The 11,340-nt window shown below is 36.7% G+C and overlaps 1 pseudogene; it reads right to left on the bottom strand.

The window, feature by feature from the left end:
- Positions 1-717: 717 nt before the first annotated feature.
- On the bottom strand, positions 718-5,078 carry LOC120165410 (annotated as a pseudogene).
- Positions 5,079-11,340: the final 6,262 nt, after the last annotated feature.

The raw sequence follows: 11,340 nt of genomic DNA, 5'->3' as shown, positions 1-11,340 counted from the left end.
AAAACATTATTTTAAAATAACTATTTTAAATTTAAATAATATATTTAAAGATTCTTAAAGAGTGGGTATTTAAAGGGTTTAATTTAAACGTTGCTCACACATTGATTTAAAATTTACACATATTGTGATGGTTACAAAATTTTAATTAAATTTTTTAATAATTTGGAGTCGTTACAAGGTAATATACAATCATAAATTAATTATTTTTAATTAATTTACTTAAACATGGACGGCATATAATCATAAGATTAACATATTTTACAATTCAACAGCATAAATCATATCAAAGTATAATTCATCGATATATTAGCGATATACGAATATTCAAATATTATTTTATTACCAAATTATACGATAATCGTCATTCATTTGCCCCGTAATGGGCCAAAGTCCAAATATTTAACATCCCTCTACCTTTTACAATGAATTCTATGGCATATTAATTATATTCGAGATTCGACTGGATGACTATAAGTACAATTTATCAGAGGCCAAAGCATAGAACATAACCCATTCATGATTGACTTCCATAAAGCTCACATCATCACGAAGTAGGAGCACATCGCTGAATTTTCGAACTCCAATTTCACATAATATATGATCATTTTCATAAATAAAGAAAATCATAGCATATTTAAACTTAACATAACATCGGAACAATTTTACGAAACTTACCAAATTTATAATAATATAATATTAGAACGTAAATATTAGTGTTCAGAACATCAACTTCCGACGAGTTGCTGGGAATTTATTACTTTCCGCAGCGAGATCTCGGATGGTTTCCACGACGAGGTCTTTAAATATTAGCCGTTCGATGTCAAGGACTGCTTCGGACAACTCAATGGGACAATCTTCCCAACTGTTAATGGCATCCCCTGCAAGGTCCTTTCTTAACACACCACATATGCCCTCAAACAAGTCATCCGACGAGTCCCTCTCTCGAATTTTTCGGAACTCGGACCAAATTTGCTGCAACGATGCATGTCCGGACCACGGATCAAGCTTCCATGGTGGCAATTGTCGCTTCCGATAGAGAATTTCTTTGATGGTGTCGAATATAAGCTTCCTTTGGAGTCTAGAGACTTTGGAGGTGTCTTTCCCTTTGAGGTACTGTTGGTTTTCAAGCAACTGAAAGATTTCAGCATCATCAGGCAAGTAGTTGGATGCTCTGAGGATATTGGAAATGTATACGAAATCACAATCGTCCGATTCGTCTGATGGTTTTGATTCAACGGATGACATGACACTGGCAGGGCTCCAAAGTCCATCTTCTGATTCAACTTGGTCTGATAATATCACCAAAGACAAATAACAAAAGGTAAAACAAGGGTTCAAAATCTAATGTTTTGGGTACCAAATCTCCATCCAACATTGATTGAAGATGAAACAAGTCAATATTGGTACGGACTATGACAGTAAGAAAGGCCTAAATCCTAATACACTGACAAAAAAGAACAAACTAAAATTCCACTATTGCTTTAGTCCTTAATTATATAAATTCGTAAAAGTGACTAAATTGAAATTTTATCAATTTTTAGAGAGACAAATCATAATTTTACAATTGTCTTTGACCGTATAACTTTAGATTTAAAAATGATTAAAGTTAAAATATGTAAGTCCAATGAGTTTAGATACTACACATTTTTATGGAATGTATAAAGGATGACAAGCTAATGAAAGATGCAACCGAAAATGATAATTTTTTTTAATATTTTAGGTTGAGTGCAACTTAAAATATTAACTTTTTCTTAATTTTTTTCGATTGCATACATTTTTTGAAATATTTTTTGTTGACAACCGAAAATGTACAAAGAAACATTTTCGATTCAACCGAAAATGTTAAAAAAGTAACATTAGGTCGCGTTCAACTGAAGTGTTAAAATTTTCTTTAATATTTTTTGTTATATTTTTCCTTAACCCTAAATTAAATCGTCGTACAATATAACTATCCAATTTTATAAGATTGTTTTTTTTTATAAAATTCAAGTTTGAAATAAGTTACGATGGTTTTACTAATATTAGAAAGCAAGTCAAACATATCGAAATGCAAATAGCAAATCAAAATCGGCGCGTAGACTTTCCAAAAGTAGAAAAATGTTTTACTACTATAAGAAAGCAAGTATTTTTCCTACCTTTGAAGTCGATTCTTCGTTTCATAACGGGGGAAGGAGACGACTCGTCGTCTTTGTAGAAAGACGAGTCGAGCACCGATATCGGACTCGGCTGCGACTCAGTTGTACCTGCGGTTATCTTTGATATGCTGAGAAGCAACTTGTACCTTTCCAAGAGCCTCCCCCCTTCCATGTTTTCCTCCACCTTCGATCTCTGTAAATCCAGCAAGCACATTTCAATAAATTGAGGTAATCTTTAATTAGGAAAATATTTAATCAAATTAATCAGTTTAGTTTGGTAATTAAGCAAATGTACCTCATTATCAGTTTGTGAAGATGAGCTAAAGCTACACTCTGAACCCGTTGATGTTTCATCCTCCGCTGGGATAAATACCTTATCTTCTTTAGGATAAATCTCAGCCGGTGATCTGTTCTTCGTCTGATTTAATCCAGTTCTTCTCACATTTACGCTTCTCTGCGTTTCAATGCTCAAAGGTTTTCCGCTTGGTCTCTTGACGCCACACTCACTCGTCGGAGAAATTGAGCCTCTTACTCTTCTTTGGTTCCGTAAGTTCCTTTCACTCACTGGTCGATCACGTCTCGGACTCATCGTTGACGGAGAATCGAGATTCGAATTCCGGCGAGCTCCAGGTCTTGATCTGTAACTCGAAGGAGGCGAATCATTGTCGGTTCTCCTGATTGCCGCCAATTTAAAAGCAACAATCGGAGATTGTTCATGTTCATGTTCATAAGCAAAGTTCCTATCACTCCTTTGGTTTTCAGGTGCCGTAGTATGTAAAAGGCCTTTCAATTGCAAACCTTCGAGGAATTGCTTAACGGTCTCGAGATCTTTAGACGACTCGTCAATTCCTCGGAGCTTAGGCCGTTTCTCAATATCTCCATAGATGGAAACTGTGTGTTTTGTCTCGGGAAAGAAATCAACTGAATCGTAAAAACGTTTCCGTTCAACTATTCCTCGAACCGGAGTTTTAATCGGTTCAGTTCTCGCATTTCTTGACCCTTCTGATCCATTACTCATTAATTGATCTTGTTTGGCTCCATTTTCTGTTACCACATTGCTCGAAATCTCTCCGTTTAGGATATTCGATTGCTGGCTCTGTTATAATTGAAAATTAACTCCATCTATAAAACGAGACCGGAATAGATCTCTGCCTCTTGCTTCCGACGCGGATTTTCGGAGCTCCGGCTTTCTATTCGGTTCGGGATCCGAATCAGGTAACGGCGCCTCGAGTCCCATGAGCCTCGCGACTACGCTGGGTGAACGTCGTTGTTGGTCGATTCCATCCACTCCGTCTTCTTCTCTGCCGCTTTCGCACTGGTTCGGAGATGAAATGGCGGCATAGGTACGGAGCTCTCGGGGCTTAAGGCTTCCGGTTGCATCAACCACCGCTCTGCTATCGAGAGAGAGCCTTGGAGCTTCTTTGGAGAATTTCCATGGAGACCTCGCGCTGTTTTTGTTGAATTCGAATTTTGGACCGCGGCGAGTTGACTTGTGCTGATTTCCCGTCGCAATGGAAGATTCCGTCGACGACGCTGATCGACCTTTTGGCTGCTTCTCAGTTTCTTTCTTTGTTGCCGGTGACTCAACTTTCTTCTCTTTCTCCGATGTTGCTTCTCTAGACTGAAACAGTAAATCGCTGAGATACAATTCAGTATATGTCCACATGCAGATTAAAATGAAAAGAAAGGAAGGAAGAAAGAAAAAAACGACCGCCGTGGAAGGGAGGCGCTTGATAGTGTGAAGGCGTTTGCCGGTAAGAATGTGGTGAGGATCAAAGATGTGAAAGAAACCATCGATGCAGCCCTTTTGTTTACCTTCTCAAGATTTTGCTCTTTCACTGTTCCATCATCACAAAAGAAAGGTAAAAGTTCAATAACACTCTCCTTTATATTTTCTTTGAACTTAGCTCTTCACATTTCCCTTCCTGTTTTTCCATTTCTCTCCGGCTTTTATAGTCTTTAAAAGGGTGGGCCAAGTTCAGTAAAATAAAGAACACTGGTGTGGGGACACGCGGCAGCTCTCGTCCCTTGGACGCAACTCCACCTTTCCTTTAGATAGAATCACACGTATAGCAACGGTAGGTAGGGTCGGGCTTTGTCTAACCCGACCCGATTTGACCGAGAAATACATCACTCTATTCGATCCGAGTTATAAAAAATTCCATTTGATTTGAAACTTAATTTGATATCAGTGATAAATCTATGCTTGCGTGAAGTTGAACACGTGTCTATTCTAAAACTTAATTTTTTTATAATAACTTATTTTATTAATTGTATCACTCTAAAATTTTATTTATGTGGTTACTACGAACCAAAATTTTTATATTTCTAACATATATTTGTGTTCACCTTAAAAATATTTATAGATTTATCAATGTTCAAATACATATTTTATTTTATTTAATAAAATATGAATCTAATTAAAAATATAAAAAATAATATTATAGTAATTATCATTAAATATATAAAAAATATATTATTATTACATGTCGGATTAGAAAAATTTAAACTTAAACCTTAAACCTTATCTGATCTCATCCTTTTACAATACTCAATTCAAACCTAATCTATTTTTTTAAATCAATTTTGTTAGATCAAGTCGGATTAAAACATGTCATATTTATATCAAATTTATATCAAAATATCATCCCTAATCGCACAACAATACATTATTATTACATTCAAAATTCTGATTCAATCAAATTAAATTAAATTTTGTAATAATTTTAATTCCTTAATTCAAATTTAAAATTAACTTAAATAAAATAATTTGAACTCAAAATAACTTTGAGAAGAAAATAAAAATAAATAAAATATCCGAAACAAGCGACCGCCAGCCGGCTTGCCGCAATAGGTGGTGGCAAGCAGGTCCAAAACCTCCATTACAGGTGGCTCCTGCGGCGGCACTAAGGGCTTGGCAGTTAGCACCTGAGCTGAGGGCATCGACTTTGATAAACCTGGCACGTGGTGCACATATTGGCACTACGATTTGAAAAAGTAACCTTAAGTGGAGGGCCAGCTGCCAACCTCGAGAACGATGGGAGTTAAGGAATCAGTTTGTTGCATATATAACTATCGTAAATGGTCAAATTCTGGGTTTGGTCCCTTTCATATACTTGAATGTGATATTTTATTTATTTACTTTAATTTAACATATTTTCGTCCACTACTTTTATATTATCATAAGTTACCAGTTTGATATTGATTTTGAAAAAGTGATGTAAAAAGTATTTTTTTAGATGTTTTTCAAAAATGTAGTTTAAAATTTAATTGTTTGAGATTGATGTTAAAAATTGATTTTAGAAAGATAAAATGTTCATTTTAGATATTATGTTATAAATTAAAATTAAAAAATTGAGTATAAAAAAATAATTTCACCCAAAAAGTGATTTTCACATTAAAAGCTATAAATTTGAGCTTTCGATATTATGTTGAAAATTACTTTTTCCAGCTATGATTTTAAATTAATTTTTATGCGTTTGACATTGCTTATGGAGCGAAAAATCGTTTTTCCATTGCCATTAGCATTCCCATACTAAATATTGATATGAATTTCTTTCACTTTAAAATACTTACTTTATGATTTACCATGAAAATGTAAAGATCATGATTTAGAAGATGTTTGTTTAAGAAAAAACCACATTAGTATTAATGATGTTAACTAGTTTGATTAAGTAATGATAGTATACAAGTTGAGGGACGAACTTAAAGTATAGGGGATATAAAAGTAGAAGGTCCAAATTAAAGAATAGGGGATAAATTCCGATTTTTATCATAAAAGAGGGACCAACCCCGTAATTTGTCCTTCAAACATTAAAAGCCGATAAAAGTTACGATATTAATTAAAGTCAAGTTATCAACATAGTAATTTATTTGGTTCTTTTTAATAGTCCTTTAATTAATAATTTTTTTTTTTAAAAATCACAAATACAAAATTAAATTATTAATGAAAATTAAAAAACTATATAAAAATTTTAAAAAAATATTATCTAAGGATGGAGTATTTCCCGAAAAATCACCGGTGATCGGTATATTAACCGATCTAACACCGGTCATATTATATTTCTCGATCTAACACCTTTAGCAGTAAAGCGCACCCCCTGAACCACGCTATATACTGATTTGACACTACGTAGGGTATAGCACCCCTGTACCGCAATATACGCTGACATGGGTTACACGTGTGTGTAGCGCGCCCTCTGATCCGCGCTATACGCCACGTAGGGGTATAGCGCGGATCAGGGGCCGCATTATACGCCACGTAAGGGTGAATTATATTTAACGCAGTCCTTGGTCCGCGCTATATCTTTTATCTGAATAATTACATATAGCGCGGTGCAGGTACCGCACCTTATATGGTTATAAATACCCTCCTCCGCCGGTTAAGTTTCTCACATCTCCTCGCATCTCTCCTTTCAACTTATAAATTAATACAACAATTTCGTCAACGAGTAATAATTCTGGCAATCTTCTCATATTTGATTTAGAAGTTCGTGAGATTTTTCGTTATAAGGTAATTTTGTTATAATTTTTTAATTATACTTATTGTTTATTATCATTATTTGAAAAAAAATATTATACTAATTATTTTCAATTAATTTTTATGTTTGTAAAATTGAAAAGCGGGAGCATACGTCGAAATAGTTTTACGGTGCAGGTAATAATATAAAATTATATTATTTAAATTATTTACGTTGATGTGTAAAAAATTTATTGTGTTATATTTTCGTTCATATATAATTTATTTAATCAGGTTTATTTCAGTTATTTTTTTTGCAGATATAATATAGCCGCACTTTTAAACTCAAAGAATGGCGCGACTTTCAGCTATTGTTTATTATGATGGTGAAATTCGAGAAGATGAAACCGACGTTGTTTTCGTATCAAATGAGCGTGTTAAAATATCATTCAAGAGAAACATAACTCTTGAGGAGCTGATAACGAAGATTTCGAGGAAGATTCATGTTGGAAGTAGTAGAAGAATGTCGTCGTTGCAGTACAGATTTCCAACATCATTGTTGCCATTAACTTATATAGCGTTCGAACTTTCAAACAATGATGATGTTCAAATGATGGTTGAAGCTCAAAGTAATTATTCAAACGCCGCTATTGAGATGTATGCACATTTTGTTCAAGTGCGTACTGTTCGGGGTCAATCATTAAGCTCCCACTATAGGCTGGCTAAACAAGTTGATCAAGTTGACAGCCCGACTACAGTAATGTGTAATGATTTTAATGCCATAATGGGGAGACATTCATCCGCAACTCCTTACGATATGTACCGAGGTGGGTCCACTAACAATCCGTATGGCAACACCGCGTCCAATTCAAGGGGAAGACATTCTTCTGCAAATTTCTTTGACCTTAATATGGAGATGTCATCGATGCAACAATCTGTGCAGTTTCCATTTGACACGATGGCTTCAAGCTCCAGAGGGAGGCATTCGACTGCGAGCTTTTTCGATCTCAATGTCAATATGCCTTCTAGTTCAAGGGGAAGACATGCAAGTAGTAGGTTATTCGACCTAAATGTGGAGCGCATGGAGGAACCATCATCTCCACCAGAAGAACCGCTTCGTGAGCCTGGTGCGGATGGTGCTAAGACCGGACTATTCATCACCCAGAATCATCGCAATTTAACTCCGATGATGATGATGTAGATGAAGTTCCAGGAAATGTGACACAAACTGACCCTCCTATACACATGTATGAAGTTGATTATGGTGTAATGTACGGGCCAAAATTTACAGATATGCCTCATCTCGGTGACTATAGATATTACTCATCAATAAATAATGGTGAGTTATCTTTAGGCATGGAGTTTTCAAGCAAAGAAGAAACGATGATGGCTATTAAAAATTACAATATTCGTAATTCTGTTCAGTCTAGAGTCAACCGATCGACGACCCAAAAATTTGTATGCTATTGTGCCCGACGCGAAAACGGATGCAATTGGATGGTTCGTATATCGAAAATAAAGAGGAAAAACAACATATGGGAACTAACAGTATACAACGGTCCTCACACATGTTGTGCTGGAGGGGTCAACCAAGATCATCCCAACTTGGACTCTGAAATGATATGCCAAACCATCATGCCCATGGTAAAAGCAAGCTCTCATATAGTTGTTGCAGTGTTGATTTCAGCTATACAATCGCAGTATGGGTACACTGTCTCCTATAAAAAAGCTTGGTTGGCAAAATAAAATGCCATTGTCAAACTTCATGGCGAATGTGATACATCTTACAACGAACTTGCAGGTTGGTTTATGCTGGTACGGACGTTGAATCCTGGGATAATTGTGGACTTTGAAACCTCCTATGCATACCATAATGATCGAGTTCTTCACGATCGAAGCCAATTCTACCGGGTTTTTTGGAGTTACCCACAGTGCGTTAATGCTGCCAAATACTGCAAGCATGTGGTCCAGATCGACGGGACTTTCTTGTATGGAAAATACAAGCAAGTTTTATTATTGGCAGTTGTCCAAGATGGTAATCGCAATATTCTTCCAGTTTCTTTTGCTCTTGTCGAAGGAGAAGATACAAATTATTAGACTTTTTTCCTCCGAAATTTACGTGCACATGTTATCACGAGGGAAAACATTTGTGTCATTTTAGATCGCGGAGCTGGGATCAAAGCAACAATGAAGTCTTTGGGTCCAATGTGGCAACCACCCTTTGTTCAAGATAGGTATTGTCTCTGACACATTGCTGCGAACTATCATGGAAGGTACAAGAAGAATGATGAGCGTCAATTAATTGTGCGCATGGGTAAGTGAAAACAAGTTAGTAAGTTATACATTTTTTGATCATTTTAATTTTGCAAAGAAAGCAAGTTAGTAAGTTATACATTTTTTGATCAGGTTACGAACTACTTCCTCGAACGTTTGAATCAATGCTTTAAGATTTACGGGCGAAGAACGAGGAAGGATACGATTACATCAGCCTCATCGATAAAGAAATGTGGACGAACGCATATGGTGGTGGATATCGATATGGACACATGACGACCAACTTGGCTGAGGCAATCAATTCAACCTTAAAGGGTGCACGTCACTTACCTGTAGCGGCTTTGGTAAAAACTATATATTTTCGTTTGGAGGCGCTTTTTGCGAAGCTCGGGGGACAAGCTCAAACCTGGATGCAAGGCGGTCATGTTTATCACCCTAGATTAGTTGCAAATCTACAGAAAAAAAATTGATGCATCAAATGGAATGTCTGTAACAAGCTTCTCTAGAAGGCATGAAATGTTTCGTGTCACAGAGTTGCCGCGACCTCTTCAAGGGATTGAAGCTGTGTCGTTAAGAGTAAATCTAAGGGACAGAACGTGCGACTGCGGGTTTTTTCAAGCTCTGAAGTATCCATGCTCTCATGTGATAGCAGCTTACTCGCATACACGTCAAGACTATAACCATTTTGTGGATCCCGTATACCTACTATCTAAAGTTTTTAAGGTATACGAATTTGAGTTTCCCTCCATAGGTAATGACAAAGACCCTGATGAGGTTCAAGATTAGCTTCCGATTGTACCAAATCCGAGTTTATTGTGGGAGCATGGTCGTCCAGAATCCAATCGAATTCAATGCGATATGGATATTCAAGAAAGATCTAGACAAGACAGAAGATGTGGCCATTGTAGAAACCCATGACACACTAGAAAAACATGTCCACTTCTGTTGTCATCAAGTAACAATTGATGAGGAAATGATGTATTTGTTTATCAAATAATAATTCTTGTATTTTAATTTGCATTTACTTCAAGTTAATGTCATTCGATAATCGCTGATGAAGATTAAAAAAATGAACACAATCATTAAATTTTATCAAACTAATAACAATTTGGTATTTAAATACAACAAACTTACAATAAGAATTAAATGGTAAATGATAACCAAATTACAATAACTGATATTAAATGGTAATAAACAAAATTAACTGAAATATATTATTAAAAAAAAAGTCCAACAAATTTAACAAAATAAAGTAAGTATTAAATGAGAAATAATAAAAAATTACAATTAAACAAAATAAAGTAAATACAAATATATAAAAAAAATCTATCGCTGCCTGCGTCGCGAATGTGTTCCGCAGGGCGGTGGCTGTCCATCTCGAGGAGGATTTCTTCGTATCACTAGTTCTGACTCCTCACTGTCATCATCGTCGTCGTCATCGTCATCGTAGTCCTGAGCAGGTACATTAGGTTGATGAGGAGTTGATAACGATGAAGCACCTCCATAGAATAAGGACCCTGGAGGTGTATGACTGACTATCCCACCGGCCTGCGAAAACTGGGAAAACCCAGACATCGCTGAGTGTGAAAACTGTACAGGAGGTGTCTGTGCTGCGGCCATGGGTGATGAGGCTGAACCCGCCAAAATATCTAGCATATGAACCCCAAGTCGGATATGCAAACATAGACCCATAATAGCCTCCAAGTGGGGTCATCTGTGACGGCGGCGGGGTAATAAAACTAGGTGAAGTCGACGACGGTATCTGGTAATGGAAAGGAGATGGCGGCATCATATATGGCTGCGATATCATAAATGGCTGCGGTGGCTGCTGTAAAGGTCCTGCTGGTGCAGCTAAGGATGAACCGGAAGCACCTGCTCTCCGTCCACGAGTCGGGGGACAATAGTGATGTGTCGGTGAACGTCTCTGTCGACGTCGTGGAACGGTCTGCCCTCGTGCATCCTCGGGAAGTAGAAACGATTTCTTGTTACCATTGAACCACTAATAATAATCCTCAGCATACATCAAGAAGTCAGTAAAATTGGACTCTCTACGTGAAAGGCGCCGATGTCGATCCTCCCACAACACGACCCACTCATGATGCCTCACCAGCCAATATGTATCTGTCTTGCCGCGTCTATCTAAGCTATGCAACTCGTCCATATTACGAGGTGTTTCCGGAATTGGTTGAAAACAACCAAACTGTCGGAGCACGCAATCAGTGGAGTGCCACTTGACGGTCGCATAACAGATCAGAGGGACCATCGCCATCCAAACATCTGATGGACCCCTCAACTCAGGTGGAATCACCTCCCTCACGTCATCAGTAGAATATGACACCCATTCAAACTAAAACAAATAATATATAATTTTTATCAAAATAATAATCTAATTATATAACTATAATCTAAAATCGATTTTTAAACATTAAAATTCATACCTGTGTGCCAGCCTTCTGATCGATTAGCACCCTA

Source organism: Hibiscus syriacus, unplaced genomic scaffold (genome assembly GCF_006381635.1).
Source record: "Hibiscus syriacus cultivar Baekdansim isolate YM2019G1 unplaced genomic scaffold, ASM638163v2 tig00111582_pilon, whole genome shotgun sequence".
In the NCBI taxonomy this organism is placed as follows: Eukaryota; Viridiplantae; Streptophyta; class Magnoliopsida; order Malvales; family Malvaceae; genus Hibiscus; species Hibiscus syriacus.
The sequence above is the reverse complement of the archived record's forward strand: the minus strand, read 5'-3'. Positions and strand labels throughout refer to the sequence as shown.